The sequence below is a fragment of the Panthera onca genome, chromosome E3, assembly GCF_046562875.1.
Source record: "Panthera onca isolate mPanOnc1 chromosome E3, mPanOnc1 haplotype 2, whole genome shotgun sequence".
Lineage (NCBI taxonomy): Eukaryota > Metazoa > Chordata > Mammalia > Carnivora > Felidae > Panthera > Panthera onca.
The window spans coordinates 5,712,144-5,732,434 of record NC_138354.1 but is presented as its reverse complement, the minus strand read 5'-3'; the positions used below and the strand labels follow the sequence as shown (position 1 = coordinate 5,732,434).

Sequence of the window (20,291 nt, the reverse complement as noted above, 5' to 3'; positions counted from 1 at the left end):
AGTTAAGGAAAAACCCAGTGCAATTGAGGAATGCGGATCATTGCAGATATCAGGCAGTCTGAGTGTCCACTGGGGCACGAAAACACCGTGAACACCCAGGTTCCTATCTTCCTGCCTCCAGGAAGACAGGCACATAGATCTTTCCGATCTGGGATGAGAGATCAGTTTGAGACAGGCAATCAGATGCTCCGAAGTAACTCTGTTTTTTCTCCCACTTTTTCCTTTCACTTTTAGCAATGACTCAGTGGAGGGGCTGTACTCAAGTGAGTTGTAGTGTCACAAATGCCAACCCCAGAGAACTGGGGCAGGATGCAAGAAGTTTGGATTTCATTGTTTGGGTGCAACATATTTGTAGACATGAGGCAGTGTAAACCATTCTCATACTTCGAAAAGTTGTAATACCCTGAACATCAGAGACCAGTTACTTATGGCCTTCCATTCCCAAGTGTCTTAAAACATGTTAAAAGCTCACAAATGTTTGTTGATTGACTTTCTTTAAAAATTTTTTTTTTTTAACATTTATTTATTTTCAAGAGACAGAGACAGAGTGCGAGTTGGGGAGGGGCAGAGAGAGAGGGAGACACAGAATATGAAGCAGGCTCCAGGCTCGGAGCTGCCAGCACCGAGCCCGATGCGGGGCTCGAACCCACCAACCGTGAGATCGTGCCCTGAACTGAAGCTGGATGCCCAACTGACTGAGCCACCCAGGTGCCCCTGTTGATTGACTTTAATACCCATTTTTCCGTTAATGTTTTCGTGTCGTGTTTTTTATGTTGAATGGTGGTAAAAGAATTTACAGCTCCAGACAGCAAGTTTATATATAGTCTAGGAGGGGAATGCTGCTGGCTCATGCTTGGGCTATGGTGGAAATGCATAGTGAAATTTTACATTTGCAGGTTTGGTTGAAAGCCTGCAATCCTGCCCCACCTCCTCATTGAGTTCTTCCCCACGCCACCCCTGATGACCAAAACTGAAAACAATTTAAGCTTAATATGGTAAAAATCTGGCAGTGTTGATGATTCTAGTTTTTGTTTTGTTTTGTTTTTTTTGTTTTTTTAAGAGATTTCCTTTATGTTACCTAACAATCTACAGTGTTTAACTAATGGAAAGATAACCTAACCAGGTGCAGTTACAAAAGCCACCTGCAAATGAGATTTAATGGCTTGCAGCTAGTATGGATTTTAGATTTTTTTTTTAAAATACTCAAATTTCTCCAGCTTTGGAATAAAGGAATAAAATCTTTAGAGAAAGTGGGGGATTATAAAGTAGTGTGACTCTCTGTATGCAGTATTAAGTATCTTTCAGTATTTATTTACATATTTGCTGGGTTTTCTAAAATGTATACTTAGACAAAAGATTATTCCAGACCTATGCTGAATCCCAGGAGGGTGTGTGTTTTACGACTTCACAAACAAATGGTATGATAATAAGCCCCAAAATGTCAAGCAAGGTTACTGTTGCTAATTAGAGTTCCCAAAGATCCCTCCCCTTCTCCGCATAGTATGCCCATAATTTGCCCTCAGTGCTTGCTTGTGATTTTGTGTGATTTTCTGATGAGTACATGCTTTAGTGGTACGAGGAAGAAATACATTTCAAAAAAAACCTTTAATAGTAACCACAACCTTCCTAGAAGTTAGAACTGTTAAAGCGGTAGGAAGTTGAGGAGGGGTGGGTGTGATGTCATCCAGGGCTGTCATACCTGCATTAATCTTGCTAAGCAGCAGTGAAGGGGGGAAATGTTACTTAAAAAGAGGGCGGGGGGGGGGGGGGGGGGGGGGGGAAGGGACACATAAGTCTTTGTTTAAATGTCCCGGTCTCAGAGAGGCCTGCTCAAACCACTCTTTAAAATTGTAGACAACACCATCCATCTCCCAATCCCACCTAACTTTACCTTTCCCATGAAGTGCTTACCACCTTAGGATATTGATATTCTACACAACATATTTATTTTATTCGTTTATCTCTCATCCCCCTCTAACTAAAATGTGAGCTCCCAAAGGAAAGAGCTTGGCTTTGTTATATTCTGAACACTTCTTGTCATGTAGTAGGCATGAGGGTTTGTTGATTATGTGAACATTTATTTGATTTACTTAGTAAACACCTATACTCGGCCCCCCACCCCTCTTGACACTTTCCATAAAGCATTTGTTTCATTCTAAGTATACATCAGCCTTCGAGGTGGATATGGATTTTGTTTACTGTTAAGAAACTGAGGCTGACAGTCTAGGGGTGACCAGCATCCACATGCCATTTACCCTGCCAGCCTCCATTCCTCTCCTTTGGGTATAGTGGTTTAGTTTCTAGTGGCCAACAAATGCACAAATCAAATGCCTTTTCATAATTTGGTGACCTAAGATGTCACCAAAGTTTTCTGCCATTTTGTTCATCATCTTTGTTTTTAAAAAAAATTTTTTTATTTATTTTTGAGAGACAGAGAGAGACAGAACGTGAGTTGGGGAGGGGTAGAGGGAAAGGGAGACACAGAATCCGAAGCAGGCTCCAGGCTCTGAGCTGGCAGCACAGAGCCCGATGTGGGGCTCGAACCCACAAACCTTGAGATCATGCCCTGAGCCCAAGTCAGATGCTTAATTGACTGAGCCACCCAGGTGCCGCTCATCATCTCTGTTTTGAATAAAAATTTGTTCAGTAAGAAAATGAGGTTCTTTTATCAGGTGTATATACTAGGTTTTGTCTGTTTAATGGTTTTTTATTTTCTGGACTTGGGTTTAATTGGGACGTGTAAGTGAAAGTCCCTGCCTGGTTGGCTTCCAGAGTGGCCTGTGGTGTATGGGTCTAGCTCATGTGTTTATTGCTGTAGTTACCTGTATACACTATTTGATATCTTCATCTGTTCCTGTAATGCTTTCTTCAGGTATGCTGAAGGTAAAATGGGATTTGCAGAAGCCCAGACAGCTTGCTCTTGGCTCCATGATGACTATAAAAGTAGGCAGTAAGAATCAGGTGCCAGGTAGCAGCCGAAAGCGTTGCCAGGTGTCAGTATTAAACTGAACAGCCTGGTATTGTAGCTTTTTGTCCAGTGAAGTGAAAATACAAAGCCAAATCATGGTTGTCTTTTTTTGTCATAACATTTTTCCTGATTGGAAGGAGGTTTTAGAACTAGATTATTAGTTCCATATATTAGAACTATATTAACATTATTGCTATGTAGACAGAGCAGTGTCCTTTATTATGAAGCTTGGCCAGGGGACGCCATTCACAAGTTTCAGGTTGCTTTTGAATTAAAATTTGTGACATTATGCCAGTATTGGGCATTAATTCTTGCTTGGCACTTCTGTTGTAATGAGCCACAGGCAGGCCTGCAGGGGAAACCTAATGTGCATGAAATGTCAACAAATTGGATTTTTGGTTTTATCACCAGTCCACACGGCTATTTATTCTGTAATTTAAAAGCAAAAATTATTGTAAAAGTTGTATAAACATTGATTTAACTTACCTGTTGACGTTTGCAAGTATATTTTTTATTTCCTAAACTTTATATTGAACTGTAATACATGTGTCGAAAGGTGTGCTTTGGTGTATATAGCTAATAAAACCATCACGAAGTGAACACATGAGTATAACTAGCACCCAGATCAAGATGCAGACCATGCCCAGCCCCCCTTGAAGGCCCTTTCATGCCCCCTTTCCTCTGTGCTCCCTCCGAGATAACTTCCTTAACTTCTGACAGCACTGATTAGTTTGGCCCATTTTGTCTTCTTTCACCCAGTGTGTTTGTAAGATATGCCCATGGCGGAGTAATTGTAGTTAGTTCATTCTTTTTACTGTGTAGTATTGCACTGTGTGAATGTATCAAGATTTATCTATTCTCCTGAGGGACATTTGGATTGTTTTCCAACTACTCCAGGGTATTATGAATAGTGCTGCTATGAACATTCTAATACATGTCTAATGGGCATAGGCCCTCATTTCTCTTGGATATATACATGGGAGTAGAATTGCTGAGTTATCAAGTATTTGAATATTTAGCGTTGGTAGAAACCACCAAGCAGTTTTCCGAAGTGGTTGTACCAGAGTTCCAGTAGCTCATCCTTGGCAACAATTGATATTTTCTTTGCCTTTAATTTTGGCCACCCTGATGGGTGTATGCAAATAAAATGTTAAAATTCAAAACAAAACCATTTGCTCCAAGTTTGCGGGTTGGATGTCTGCAGCCGAAGCAGAAGCCTGACTCCCTGGGAGATTTTTAATGTCAGAAAGTAGAACCGAGGACCTAGGGAATGTGGGTCTGAGAGAGGGCCATACAACTGTGGTATTGAGTAGAGTAAAACATAAATTTATTAGGCTATAAAACTATCATAGTTGCGCACATCAAAAAGTTTTATTTCATAAGGGGTTTTGAGGGCATAGGTGAGCCATGTTTTAACCAACTTTCCAAATGCTGGAAGAGGGGGTGCAGAGTTATGATTAATTGACTTTTCATGCTAATTTGAGGGTTTTTCTTTTAATTTTTAATGTTTTCTATTTATTTTTGAGAGAGAAACGGAGCATGAGCAGGGGAGGTGCAGAGAGGGAGAGGGAGAGGGAGACACAGAATCCAAAGCAAGCTCTAGGCTGTCATCACAGTGCCTGACGCAGGGCCCGAACCTAGGAACCATGAGATGATGACCTGAGCCAAAGTCAGATGCTTAGCTGACTGAGCCACCCAGGTGCCCTGTTATTATGAGTGTTCACGAGAATTACTTTTCTTTTTGTGTAACTTTTCTTGAAAATGTACCTACTTTACTATTATAGGTGCAATAGACTAGTTTTTACTTTTTATTTTTTTATTTTAGAGAGCATGCAAGCAGGGGAGAGGGGCAGAGGGAGGGAGAGAGAATCTTAAGCAGGCTCCATGCTCAGCTCATAGCCCCATGTGGGTCTCCATCCCACGACCCTGGGATCGTGACCTGAGTTGAAATCAAGAGTCAAATGCTCAACTGACTGAGCCACCCACGCGTCCCTAGACTAGTTTTTAAAAAAGAATTTCAGTGAGTTACAGTAAGAGGTTTGAAGACTAGGACTTTCTAAAGGAAATGACACTTTTGAGTCTTTTTCCTCCACCTGGTTTGTTCATGCGTGAGAACAAGTCCCCCAAATCATACTTCTCAGCATTTCCCACATTCATATTTTATTTATTTATGTGTATGTGTTGGCTTTAATTTCAGAGGCTTCTTAAAGCTGTATTTTTCAGATACTAGAAAATTTCCAAGATTTCTGTGAGGATTCGCACTGGAAGTAAAAGTCACCTGGGATCCCACAACGCAGAGATAACATTGTCGACTCTCACTGTCACTCTTTTCAATATTTTCCAGTCCATCTTGGTGTCAGTATTCTATGCCTCACCAGTTTGATGACTCCACAGTACTCCATTCTTCAACAATTTATCGATCCAGTCCCCTTTTACTGGACATAAGATTGTTGCCAGCACTTTGCTGTTAAAGCACTGTAGCAAGTATCATTGTAGGTAAAGCTTTGCACAAATCCGTGATGTTTTCCTTAAGCTGAATGTCCAGAAGGGAGTTGTGGGTCAAAGGTTAGGTACATTTTAAAGCATATTTGCTACACATTGCAAAATGCCCTCCAGAAGAACATGCCCCAAATTATGCTTAATCTGATTGTTTGAGAATGCACCTTCCTTAACCCTAACCAATTAAGTAGGTCTTTTAAAGTCACTTCCTTTTTTATAACCTATACAGGGTTTTTGCTTTTTGCCTTTAGTAAGACCAGTATAGCTATAATGTATAGTAGCTTATGGACATTGGCCAGGACGAGACCTGAGATTTCATGTCTTCCACTATTGGGTATAATTTCCCCAATTAACTTTGTACTTATAGATGTGTACAGAATAATTACATCTCTGTGGCTCTTCAAGCCTGTGTACTTTTGTTCTTATTTTCCTCAGCCTTGATTTTATATTTCTATTTATGTTTTCCAAAACTTGAGTCTGTTTTTCAGGTTTATTATTTTAGGGACTGGGTTCTGGTTTTAAGAGCTGCCTCAAATCTTTGTGGATAAAGGTGAGACTTGTGTAAATGAGATAAAAAGTTTCTGGTTCCTCTTTCAAAAGTAAATTAAAAATATTACCAGAACGTGTTCCCAATCCAGGGAGCAAAACAAATGAGCACCCCTCAGAGATCTGATTGCTCACAGCCTTGGAGAGCTACATATGCTTTAAGTAGAACAGCCTGTGGGTGAAGATACCCTCAGATTTGTTGCTTACCCTTTTTATTTATATGGGGATTAGAGATTAAAAAGTCCTTAAGCCATAGCAATTTCTTCACCAAAAATACCCAAGTATAGTTGAGGTTAAACTCTAGGGCAGGGGGAGGGAAATTTTTACTTATCACTTACACTCTACCTTCTAGAGTGTTTATATTTTCTTTACATGAGTAGATTACTTTTATAATTTTAAGCTTAAAACAGAAATTGACATACCATTTTCATGGGTGAAAAGTTTTTGAAAACTAAGCTAAAATGTGCCATTTTCTACCTCTGTTTTGGAAATTAGCCTTTCATAGGTAAACCTAATTTAAAGTCTCATCGTTTTTCTTTTAATTACTACTTATGGGAGTATATTTTTAACGTTTACTAACCTGAGACATGAGGGCAACAGAAAAAGAATTCAGCAAAACTGAGAACCCCAAATTCCAGTTCTTACAACTATCTTTACGCATCTTATGCCTGATGTTGCAAGCAGCTGATCCCTTTCAAGGTGCAGCTGTAGCCTTGAAAGGTATGAAAGCTGTAATAAGGACGAGAAAAGGTGCAAAAGTGGTAATAACCTGTCAAAAGTAAGTAGGGATAAAAGTTCAGATGATTAGAAACACATTGTCAGAATAACAAACATGAAAAAGGTTGGAGTTGGTGGTCAGATCTCAGATGACAAGTCTGACTACTAGTCACCGAAAGTGTGTCTCTTTGGACTTGAGGATGGAACAGCTCCATCCTGAGTTAGGAGGGAAGCCCCTGCCTGTGTGCAGGAGGCAAGAGGTGTGCAGGACACAACCCTGCTCACCTTCATATTCTTACCAGGTACACATGTCTGAGACCTAAGCTAGTAGAACAGTCTGTTTCTGACTACAGAGAAAAGAAAATCAGGAAAATCACAATGATAATTCCTTTTACTTAAGCACTGTGCTATATGTATATATATATCTTGCATGTTTTACTGACTAAGCCAGCCAGGCACTCCTGTATATCTATCTATCTGTATCTATGTTTTCTTTAATATTAATGGATTTAATTGACCAAATGGTATATTTTATCATGGGCTTCATCTTATATTTGAAGAAGCTTAAGGTACAGGACACCGACTGTGTCTGACAGTAGAATATATTTCTAAATGTGTAAAGACACTTAAAAAAATTTTTTTAATGTTTATTTCTGAGAGAGAGACAGAGACAGAGACAGAGACAGACCATGAGCCAGGGAGAGTGCAGAGAGAGAGGGAGACACAGAATCCCAAGCAGGCTCCAGGCTCTGAGCTGTCACCACAGAGTCCGATGGGGGCTCAAACCCACAAATCTCAAGTATCATGACCTGAGCCGAAGTCAGATGCTTAAGGGACTGAGCCGCCCAGGCTCCCCTAAACACACTTTAAACATGCAAGACATTGTTCTATTAGGACATGCAGTCCAATTGTTGCACTCTTTGAGAAGACAGCTTGATATTCAGCTAACGCATCCATTTGCCTTATCCCAGATTTTTATATGTACTCAATGTCATGTTACTCCATTTGACCTCGTGCTTCAGTTTTCTCATCTGTAAATAAGGATGATAATAGTACCTACCTCATGTGCTTATTGTGCAGACTGAACATTGTAACACAGAAAGCTTTTAGAACAGTGTTGTTAGTAGCAGTAGCATATATTTACTGGAGTATTATCACTATAAGAGCATTGATTTTCATCTATTTTGTTTACTGCTTATCTCCAGTATCTAGTAGAGTGACTGACACATAGGCAGAGCTGAGTAAATATTTGATAAAAGAATAGTGTTGAAATTATTGGTACAAATTTTTCTGTCAGTGAGCTATATACTTCTTGAGGGTTTTGGGTTTTTTTTTTTTAATTTTTTAATTTTTTAATCTCTTATTGTGCTGGTGCATAGTAAGAACTCAAAACAATTTTTGAATAAATACTGAAGACCTATGCTTATCGCGCAGTTGTAGCTAAAATCCTCACTTTGGGGGCCAGTGGGACTGAGGTAGCACTGGTAATAATAGCTACAATGTTTTGAGCATCTGTTATGTATGTGCCAAGCTTATTACCTACATTCACTCTTCACCTGTTTTCTTAGGCACCACAGTTGTGCCAAGCACTGTGGTTACCACTAGGACCCACAATGAAGAAAAAAAGTCTGTGCTTTTCTAGAGTTTATAGCTTATGACAGGTCAACAGCGCCAAGGTTTTAGTCTCTCCAGCATTTCATCTCTACCTTGGTTTGCCCAGTATCATCAATTCTGTTTCCTTGTTCCTTCCCCACCCTCTCTCCCAGCGAGGTCCTGCCTTTACCAGTTCAGTTCTTTGGACTTTGTTTTGTCTTGGTATTGGAAGAAAGGAAAAAAATAAATGCATGTGTGGATTAAGTTCAAGAGGAGGGTTTTTTTTTTAATTTTTTTTTAACGTTTATTTATTTTTGAGAGAGAGAGTACAAACGGAAGAGGGGCAGAGAGAGAGGGAGACACAGAATCCGAAGCAGGCTCCAGGCTCTGATCTGTCAGCACAGAGCCTGATGTGGGGCTCGAACTCACGAACCATGAAACCATGACCTGAGCCAAAGTTGGATGCTTAACCGACTGAGCCACCCAGGTGCCCCATCAAGAGGAGTTTTTAAGGCAAGTTTTAAGAAGTCTTGGAAAGTTGGGTTTAAGAGAGAAGTAGATGAGAAACAAAATGAAAAAATTAGAAGTTTTGATTCCCCTCACTGTTATCTGAGAACTACATGTAATGAATTTGAACTTTTTGTTTTTTAATTTTTTTTTAACATTTTATTTTGAGAGAGAGAGAGAGAGAGACAGACCACAAGCAGGGGAGGGGCAGAGAGAGAGTGGGAGAGAGAGAGGGAGACACAGAATCCAAAACAGGCTGCAGGCTCTAAGCTGATGCGGGGATCGAACCCATGAACCATGAGATCATGACCTGAGACTAAGTCAGACGCTCAACAGACTGAGCCACCCAGTCGCCCCTGAACTATTTGTTTTTTAAATATTTATTTTGAGAGAGAGAGAGAGAGTGTGTGTGTGTGTGTGTGTGTGCGGCACACATACACAAGAAGAGGGGCAGAGAGAGAGAGGAAGAGCGAGAATCCCAAGTAGGCTCTGTCAGGGCTCCATCTCCTAAACTGTGAGATCATGACTTGAACCAAATCAAGAGTCAGATGCTTAACTGAGCCACTCGGGTGCCCCAAACTTGAACTGTTTTTAAATTATTTTAGGTTTTTGAACAATATTTCTCAGATTGCAAGGGCTGCAGTTTTAATGCAAAACAGAATGATCTATCTCACAGGGTCTGGGTGAGGGAAATTCAACTAGAATTATTCCAGATACAATGTAAGAGTAGCATTTAGAAAGAACTAGCAAACTAAAAAGAGAATGTCACTTGCTGTATGAAATCAGCAATTTACTTTGATCTAGTAAAGTTCCTGTAACCTATTGAGTACTGAAGACTTTCTAAACAAATGTGACTCAGCCCATGAGAAATTCTTTCCTGTAAATTCATTGCTTGATTTTTACTCCATGATACACCTTTTCAAAAACAATAAGTAGGCAGGTAAGAACACTTAACCAAACAGTCTAGTGTGCTCTCTAGCCTTCAAAGTATATATCTGTTGACAGCTATTTTAAACCCAGTAAGTTAATCATCACTGTTTCCTTATTATATACCATTTATCTGTGATAAAGTTGTATATTTCTAAGTGATATTCAAATAATATTAAAGATGTCTGCATTTCTTATTTTCACATGTCAATCTGAATTGCCTTGGTGTTTTTTTGATACCTAATCAGTCTCCCTATTAGATCATGTGTTTTCAAGGGCAACACATGTGTTGGACACATCTGTGTGTCCAGCATAGGACTGAGTTCATTGTAAGTATATAATAAAGATTCAACACATGTATAGTTGTTTCAAAGACCCAAACACGAGAAGGACTTTAAAGAGTTAGTGGAACGAAGCCTAAGTACATGTTACCTTGTACTTGCCATGATACCCTTCCTGCCCCCCACCATAGGAAAATACCAGAAGAGAGGCCCATTTTCAGATTCCGATTGAGAGTTATGTAATAGTCATCTTGGTACTGTGGCTATAGGGAGGATTGTGTTTCCATTCTTTGAAACAAGAACATGGACCTCTGTGAACCAAGCAAAAATGGATCCTGATTTCATTTACTTCAGTCTCCCAGGTACTACTCCCTCGCACGTGTAAGGTCCAAAAGTTGCTTGGATTCTCGGGCATGGTCCCCAGGTCCCCTGTCAACTGAAGCCAGTGTGGGCCAAACATTGTTACAGTGTCTGATAGGTTGCTCATTGCCAAGGCTAGGAATGTGTGCTTTCATTCCTGGAAACTTTCTTGGCACTGCCAAGAAATCCAAAACTATATGGAGTTATAGCACCTGTTGGACCTTGGACCCAGAATAATCATCTGCACTTAAACTATAAGGAAAGGTGGTTTCAAATAATTCTAGGTAAATGTAAAACTTTTGTTTAGTATTTAAAATAGAATGAAACTTTGTAGTGTTGAAAGGATTCAGGCCATTACTTTCTCTTAAAGTTGTTTTATCAAGGATGGTTATGAACTCAAGTTGCCCTCCACACTTAAACAAAACAGTTGAATACCTAAATTCTTATACTAAATTACTGGGTGGGATAGCTCTGGGACTTACTTTTCATGATAGGCTTGATAAGCTCATCAAAAAGTTTGAACAGTTATAGAACACACTTCTTTCTCCCGCCAGTGCAGGATCTTTTTGTTTTGCTTAACTGTGCTTTTGCTTCAGAACAATTCTTACTGTCTAAATGAGTAGTGAATAGAGAAAGTGGTGTTTGTCAGAGAAATTTGTTTCTTTAAACAATGAACTGAAAGGTCATGGAGATGTGATTGCTTCTAGTAGTGTATCTTAAGAGGGAACAATACATAATTTTCTGGATGATCACACTGGTTCTCATCACTTGGTTGGTTGGGTCTTAAGGAGCTCTAATAGGTGCTCTCAGAACAGTCAGAGAATATTCTTCCGGGAGAAGATAAGCCCAAAGAGATGGCCTGGTGCTTTGCTTATCACTGACCCATTAGCTTTTCTTGTTCAGGTCATGTTGCAAGGGATGGAGCCTTGTAACCTTGGGGGTTTCATGGCTTCATTTCTAGCATGCCCTTTGCACTCTGAAGGACTGCTTTTATAGAAATACTTATAAACCAAAGTCTGGATTATGGATGAAGAAAGGAAAGGAAGAATGAAGGCAAAGCAACGTTTAAATCCTAGCAAAACTTTCATAGGGAATTTTCTCTGTGTGCTAAAGATTTCCTATGGAACTACCCTTACAGGAGGACACAGAAAAGACTTTTTTTGCCTGGAGAAACATTTGTGAAACTCCTTCCCCAATCATAGCTGGAAAGATAGCTGCTAATCCAGCAGGAGATTTATCTCAAAATAGCTGGGTTATCTTTTTCTAGTAATGGGTCTAATTGATTTTCACTCTAGGAAGGGAAGTTGCTGCTGACAGCTACATGGGTATAAGTGCTTAGAGGCCAGTAGCACTTTTCTGGGTGGTTCTGGACCAGTGTTCACAAAGTGGATGGCCTGCACCTCAGTACATCTGGCTCTCTGTGGACAGGCTAGTTAGAAACAACCAAGGAGTGAGTGGACACATAGCTTTGTGGCATTCCGTAGCATTAAGGATTTAAAGCATGAGCCCTTAATAGCCTGGAACATTATGTTTTTGTTATTACTCTTCCTTTAAAAAAAGAAAACAAACAACTTAATCTAAGTGTTATTTATAAAGTATAAAACTCACTCATTGTAAATGTAGAATTCAGTGATTTTTTGGGTAAATTTAGTAAATTTATAGAATTTGCAACCATCGCCACAATCCAATTTTAAACATTTTATTCATCACCCCCAGAAGGTCGTTTGTGACCATTGCCATCATTCCTCCTTCTCATCCCCAGCCCCAGACAACCTCTAATATGTTTTTTGTCTCCATAGATTTGTCTTACTAGATATTTCACATAAACCGAGTCCTATGATATATGGTCTTTTGTGACTTGGTTTTTTCCACTTAGCATGATGTCGCTACATGTTATAGTGTGTTTTGGTGCTTTGTTTCTTTTTATGGCTTAATAATATTCCATTTGTGGATGTACCATGTTTGTTTATCTGTTCACCAGTTGGACATTTGGGGTATCTCTTGCAAGGTACTTTTTTAAGGGCCACATTACTGCTTAATACTTAAAAAGTAATTTAAAAATCAACTTGGAGAAACATAAGTTTGGGAAGTCAGAATTCACAAGGGAAGCCCTGGCATTTTCAGATTTTGTAAGCCTGCTATGACTTAGTAAGCATAGGGCAGAGCCTTACAGCTTTTGTGACCTTCAGTTGGAGCTGTTACTTTGAGCTAAAGAAGGTGCAGGCAGTGTATGACCTCACACCTGATTTTCACAACTAATTGGCCCACTGGGTCATTGTGTCTGTTGCAGTATGTTCAGATGAACTGAGGGCATGTTGTGTAGCTGATTCATCCATGAGCACATATATCTCTTATATAACAACAACAACAACAACAATTGAAAACTGCTGTTGATGAGTACATTTTGGACATTAGATGGTCCAGGCACTGTTCTTGATGCTACAGATCTCCCTTGGCCTTAATTTACATGCATTTCCTACTAAGGAAACAGTAAATAGATTGGTAATATCATGTGAGTTAGTGATCAGCCTTTTGAAGGAAGAGAAGCAAGGAACGGAGCCAGAGAGAGAAGGAAAATAGAGGTGCTACCAGACATGGTGGGAGGCAAGTGGAGGAAAGTGTCTCTGAGAGGGTTGGCGCTGAGAACTGGTAGACATGTATCTAGGAAGAGAGCCTTCAGGCAGGAGAGCAAATACAAAATAGCTCTGGTGGGAATGGGTTTGGTGTGTTCAGATAACAGCCTGGAGGCCGTTGTGCCTGGAGCACAGTGATTGGGGGCAGGGAAGGGGGTGGCCAGAGCCAAACCTGCTTAATTATATGAAGTATCCAGGCTTTTGGTGCCCTACCCTGCTGTTAAATGGATAAACTCTCTGATGACCTTAAATCTATGTAGACCTGAGAGTTGAGGATGAAACCATTGCAATATACTAGTTAACTACCTTTCATTGTTTCTCCTCTCCTGCTCGGATATTTCCAGTTATGGGTACTTTTTTATTGCTGACAGGGGAGGCAGTTAAAGTTCTTTTTAAAAAGGTACTGTTTACAGGGCACCTGGGTGGCTCAGTTGGTTGAGTTTCTGACTTCAGCTCAGATCATGATCTCACGGTTCGTGAGTTTGAGCCCCACGTTGGGCTCTGGGCTTACAGCTCAGAGCTTGGAGCCTGCTTGGATTCTGTCTGTCCATCTGTCTGTCTGTCTGTCTCTCTCTCTCTCTGCCTCTCTCTCTGCCTCTCTCTCTGCCTCTCCCCCTGCCTCTCCCCCTGCCTCTCCCCCTGCCTCTCCTCTGCTCACACTTTGTTTCTCTCTTTCAAAAATAAACATTAAAAAAAAATTTAAAGTTTTTCACTCATCAGGTAGGAAAAAACTGTGGCAACACTAAGTGTTGGTGAGTGTGTGGTAAGATAGTGCTTTCATACAGTGGTGGTGGGAGCACCCATTGCTACAGCTGCTTTCTCTAAAGTATATTGTGGTATATATAACAAAATTGAGAAATCTGTCACATACTCTATGCCTCAGCAATTCTGTTTCTAGGTAATTTCTTACCTGTGTAGTACAAGGAGACATGTACAGTCCCTTGCCACATACTTCATATTAGCCAAAACTCATAAGCCCATCTAAATGCTACTCAGTAGAGGAAATAAATTGGCTTACTTGATTGTGAGGGCTGGGAAGTCTGAAATCTGTAGTGTAGGCAAGCAGAATATCGTCTTCCTCAGAAGACCTTAGTTTTATTCTTGAAGGCTTTTCGAGTGATTAAAGGAAGCCTACCCTGATTATTGAGGATAGTGCTTAAACTGGTTGTAGATGTTAACCATATCTATAGAATTCCTTCACAGCAACACCTAAATTAGTACCTAATTTACTAACTGTTATGCAGACACCTAAAACTAACAATCACAATGGGATACCATGCAGACTTAAAGTAGTAGAATAAACTCAGTCAATATGTAACCAGGTGGGCAGGTCTCAGGAACATAACATTGAATTAAAAAAAAAAAAAAGTAAGAGTGAAATGTATTTTGATACCATTTATTTTATTAAAATGTACAAAACAAAATTATGTATCAGTCAGGACTAAATATATGTATATGTAAAAGTATAAAATATGAGTTAGAAAATTAACAGCATTCTTAATTGATGGTTCCCTCTGGGGAGAAGAAAGTCAAGAGATACAAGATGTGGCTGGGGTGGTTAAAAACATCCGGTGGTTTTGTAATATTTTAATTCCTTTACACTAAAGAAAATCAGTATGATAGTGTCAACCATTATTCTTGTGAGGACTATAGGTAGTTGAGGAATCTTCTTTTTCTTTACTTTTTTTTTTCTTTAAAAAAATTTTTTTTTTAACGTTTATTTATTTTTGAGACAGAGAGAGCATGAACAGGGGAGGGGCAGAGAGAGAGGGAGACACAGAATCTGAAACAGGCTCCAGGCTCTGAGCTGTCAGCCCAGAGCCCGACGCGGGGCTCGAACTCACGGACCGCGAGATCATGACCTGAGCCGAAGTCGGCTGCTTAACCGACTGAGCCACCCAGGCGCCCCAACTTTTTCTTTTTCTTAAGGGAAAGAAAAGAAGGTCAAATATTTGTTTGCCCGGGTAGAATTGGTCAATATTGGTTTAATTCTTCTGCTATTAGAATATTTTATTAATAAAAAATCAGGAGTAATATCACAAGAAATCCTCTAAAAAGAAAAAGAAAACATTGTAGTCTCCCATAATTTCTCACACTAAAATAATGCTCTGTTATACAACCATTTTCAGCTTATACGATTGCACAATTCACTTCGAGGAATTGTATTGAGACCTGAGGGGTGAGCGCAGAGGTTAGCAGGGAGGCTGCCTGGGCCTGACCTTTGCGATCTTCAGCAAAGTTTTTATTTTATTTATTTAGTTTTAAATATTTATTTATTTATTTTGAGTGAGAGAGAATCCCAAGCAGGCCCAACACGGGGCTCGATCCCATGAACCCAAACCGTGAGATATGACGTGACCCAAGCTGAAATCAAGAATGGACGCTTAACTGACTGAGTCATGCAGGCACCCCTTCAGCAAGGTTTTTAAATTTAGCATCTCAAAGCTTTGGTGTGTCATCCATAAAATGATGATAATAATAATCATGTTGTTAGGATCTAATGAAACAGCCCATGTAAAACATGGGCACAGAGCCTGAAATATAGTAGCACTCCATAAATGCCAAATTTATCTCACCTAGGAAAAAAAATAAAATATTCTCAACTGAATAGAAGAAATAATAACACCTTCGATTTCCTTTGTATCCCACACTTTTCTAGAGTATTTTATATTCATGGTCTCTCTCATCCTGATGTGACCCTTCAAGGTAGAATAGCCAGTATCATTTATTTTCATATTACAGAGAGGAACTGAGGTATCTGGAGACATCTGTGGAAATGGGAATGTTCATCCACTTGAAGAGTTGACTAATATTTTAGAGCTTTTGTCTTGCAATATTAATTATTACAATTGATTCAGTGTGCACTAAGTACCAGGTGCTTGGAAGAGCACCTAAGTGTTGCATAAATACTACTTAATATCTCATTGAATCTTCATACTCCTCATGAAGTCCAAATTATCATTATTTCCATTTTATAGAAGAGAAGATTGAGGGGCGCCTGGGTAGCTCAGTCAGTTGGGCGTCCGACTTCAGCTCAGGTCATGATCTTGCGGTTCGTGGGTTCGAGCCCCATGTCGGGCTCTGTGCTGACAGCTCAGAGCCTGGAACCTGTTTCAGATTCTGTGTCTCCCTCTGTCTCTGACCTTCCCCCGTTCATGCTCTGTTTCTCTCTGTTTCAAAAATAAATAAACGTTAAAAAAAAAAGAAGAGGAGATTGAGCCTTAGCGAGGTGGTGATGTGATTTCCCCAATTTTTTTTTCAGTTTTTTTTCATCCAGCGTTAACCGGGCCCATTGCTACTGGAATGCATGTTACAAATTATAGATAATACAAATCGATAGATAATGCAAGTTAGAAGCTAGTAGCATAGATAGATAATACAGACCGAAGGGGAACAAAAACACTATTCATGTTTGATAGGAAGCATTTCTGTGTTTTACATATTTGAATCTTGACTATTTCTGCTGTAACTTAATACTTCAAACAGAATATCTCCGTTGTCTTATTTTCCTTTACTTGGCTTGTGCTCCCCATTGAAGATGGATATGAAAACATGACTCTTCTGACCATCTATTAGTCTACAAGCAGCTGCTTTTTTGCCAAATTTACTCACTAATATCTTCCCTAAAGGCAGGGGACATAATCAAATACTGATGTTAGTCCAGGAATGGTGGCTTCCAACAACACAAGGAAGGGATAAGTAAAATTTTCTACAAATGATGTCTATCTAGAAGTATTCTCAAACAGTTAATCCTTATTAACAGATAATCTTGTCACATGAAATGAGAATATGCCTTAATTAGTTTAAGCATTTGTGACATTACTGGATTAATTTGTATGAGATTATATAAAATGGCATTGAAACTTTCAAGGGTAAATATGTTACCTGAAGAACATTATAAAACTCCCTATTTACTTAGAGATTCTTTTTTTTTTTTTACTTAGAGATTCTTAAATCACTTTTAAAAGCTTATTCCAGTGTAAATATTACCCACAATTTTCAACTGAGAAAAATCACTGATATATCAAATAATTTGTCCTTGGTCATGTAGAGAATTGGAAAAAGAAACGTAAACTAATTCTTAGAAATTTAAAGTCAGCTCAGTTTATCTGGCTAGTCATAATTGAATTAATGTATGCTTCATTGTCTTTAGTTCCATGTTGGTAAAGGTAATTGTTTTTTTTGTTTTTTTTTTTTAAATGAAGGAAAAATCTAAATGGTGAGGAAGCTAAAACCTTCACAAGATTATATAATTCATTTTAAAATTATGATCTGTAGCTCCACAGTAGGCAGAGGAAATGCATGAGATAAATGGGCCAGCTAGAAATCTGGTGGAAAGTGTGTGGTTTATTCCTCAGCATTTTATTTGGAACAGCTAACCATTAATTCTCCAATGCTGCTTATTGAACTTTGGTGCTAGAACCAACTCCTCTTCCTGAGACTCAGCCCAAGTAGAACGGTGATATTGCCAGTTATTTTAGCTTAGACTATCCATATTGCTCTCTGAATGGAAATGAAACTCATTCTGGTGGAAACTGGTTTGGCAAATTATCCTCCTTGCCAGGCAGTAACTGAGCTTTTGTTATTGATTGTAACAAAATAGTGTTTCTTGGACCGTTTTTTTTTTGTTTTTATACTTGGTATTTAAACCTTTTATTTTTAGTGCCAAACTTAAAATGGATTTGTTCATTACTGCTGGTGATTTTCTCTAAATCTTAGGCCATGTGAACAATTCAGGTCTTAATAAACCTTAACACACCATATGACCTTTGACCCAACGACTGCCCTCTCAAAAAAATGTGGGACCCATCCAGTTCACAAAGATATCCACTGCTACTTATAAAACTTTACAGATTGTGGAGTACAAAGGCAGCACTGCTTTTTTGTTCCTGAGTTTAAAAATACATGTACTTCAGCTAAAATAACTAGATTAATGGCCAAGAGCCAGGGTAGAAATGGATTTTCCACTGTTCAAGGGGGCCAAAGTTTCCGGGGGAAAAATTTCTGTAGCTGAACTTAAATAATAAGAAATTGAAGTGTATGTTAAACTTTCGAGCCTAAAAACTCTTGTATTGTTTTCTCTGAAGCTTATTGTAGTCCTAAGTCTTATGAGTTAACTTTTTTCCCCAGTAGAATCATTTGGATGGTTGGTTTATGCTTGGGTGTTAATTTTGGAAGTTCTCATTAATTCATTGTTTTTGATATTTTAAGATAGGAGTTATATGTAAACATTTCAGGAATTATATCAAGAAATCAAATTATATTTTCCTCTTATTTGGCTTAGCTGAACTTAAGAATAATCTTAAGAATAATCTTAAGAATAATCTTAAGATCTGGGCTTCTTTTTAATGACTGTATTCTAGTAGACAGAGTTAGCTCTGCATCTGTTTCCTTATATTCTTACCCCTCCAAACTCAGCCTCATAAGTTTATTATAAGAATTTTAAATGATGTTTTTAAAGTTTTATCTTTAATTTTTTTTTTTTAATGTTTATTTTTGAGAGAGAGAGAGAGACAGAGCATGAGTGAGGGAGGGGCAGAGAGAGACACAACCCAAAGCAGGCTTCAGGCTCTGAGCTGTCAGCACAGAGCCCGATGGAGGGGCTTGAATTCACAGGCCAAGAGATCATGACCTGAGCTGAAGTTGGACGCTTAACTGACTGAACCACCCAGGTACCCCAAGTTTTATCTTTTTATTAGAACTTACATTCTTGTTGTCCAGACTTAGTCTCTTAAGATTATTATAAGAATTTTGAAAGAGATATTGAAAAGTAGTTTTATCCTTTTATTAAAAAGCAATTATTTTCCAATAAAGTTATTAGATTTTAAAAAGTACCAAAATCTCATACATTGCTGATGGGAATGTAAAATGGTACAGGCACTCTGGAAAATAGTTTGGCAGTTTCTTATAAAGTTAAACATATACCTACCACATGACGCAGCAATTGAACTCCTAGGTATTTATCCTGGAGATATGAACACTTAACGTTTACACAAAAATCGGTATGTGATTGTCCATATCAGGTTTATTTGCAATTGCCAAACACTATAAACAACCAAAATGTTCAACGGGTAAATGTATAAATAAACTATGATACATCTGTACTGTGGAATACTACTAGCCAAAAAAAGGAATAAACTATTAATACACCCAACAAGTTGGATGGTTCCTAAGGACATTGTGTGGAGTGAAAAAGCCAGTCTCAGAGGTCACATACGGTATGATTCATTTGTATAATATCTTCACAATGACAGAATTAGAGTGATTGAGATTGGTGGAGAGGGTGTGACTGTAAAGGGGTAGCATGAGAGAGATCACTGTGTTAGTGGAATGGTTCTGTACTGTATCTGTGGTGATGGTCACACAAGTCTATACTTGTGTTAAGATTTCATAGACACAATGCACTTTCCCCCCTCAAAATGAGTGATATAAAAACTGGTAAATACAGGGGTGCCTGGGGGACTCAGCCGGTTAAGCATCCCACTCTTGATTTCCGCTCAGGTCATGTTCTCATGGTTCATGAGATCGAGCTGCACATCAGGCTGTGTGCTGGCAGTGCGGAGCCTGCTTGGGATTTTCTCCCCCTCTCTCTGCCCTGCCCTGCCCCTGCTCATGGACTTCTCTCTCTCAAAATAAATAAATAATAAAAACATTTAAAAAAAAAAAACAAAAACAAAAGAAGCTTACAAAAAAAAACTGGTAAATACAAATGAAGTCTGCAGTTTAGTTAAGCGTTGTACCAATATCAGTTTCCTGGTTTTGATAATGTACCATGGTTATATAAGTTACTGTCAGTGGAAAAGCATATGTGAGAACTCTCAGTACAGTTTTTATAGCTTCTTGTGAATCTTGAACAATTTCAAAATAAGCCTAAAAACAAAACAAGGGAATTGAGAAAAGAGGGTAGAAATAGCAGCTATGGCTTTAGGTCCCTGTGATCCGGTATTGAGACTTAGATCTTTCAGAGAGACTGGTATGGGAGTCATCTTTGGCTTTGGGGCTTTATGGCTGCTGGTTGTAAATGAGGCTCAAACAGATGACTGGCTTCAATAACACAGGATGAGTGGACTTCCAGTTACATACAGCAGATTGATCCTGAGGTTTTTCTTCTAAGAATACATGGAAATGATGGGGCGCCTGGGTGGCTCAGTCGGTTGAGCATCCAACTTTGGCTCAGGTCATGATCTCACAGCTCATGAGTTTGAGCCCCGCGTTGGGCTCTGTGCTGACAGCTCAGAGCCTGGAGCCTGCTTCGGATTC

General features: G+C 39.1%; 1 protein-coding gene across 2 annotated transcripts in view; it reads left to right on the top strand.

The window, feature by feature from the left end:
* Positions 1 to 20,291, top strand: part of BAIAP2L1 (BAR/IMD domain containing adaptor protein 2 like 1) — a 92,915-nt gene that overhangs the window by 1,536 nt on the left and 71,088 nt on the right. The window lies entirely within an intron of this gene.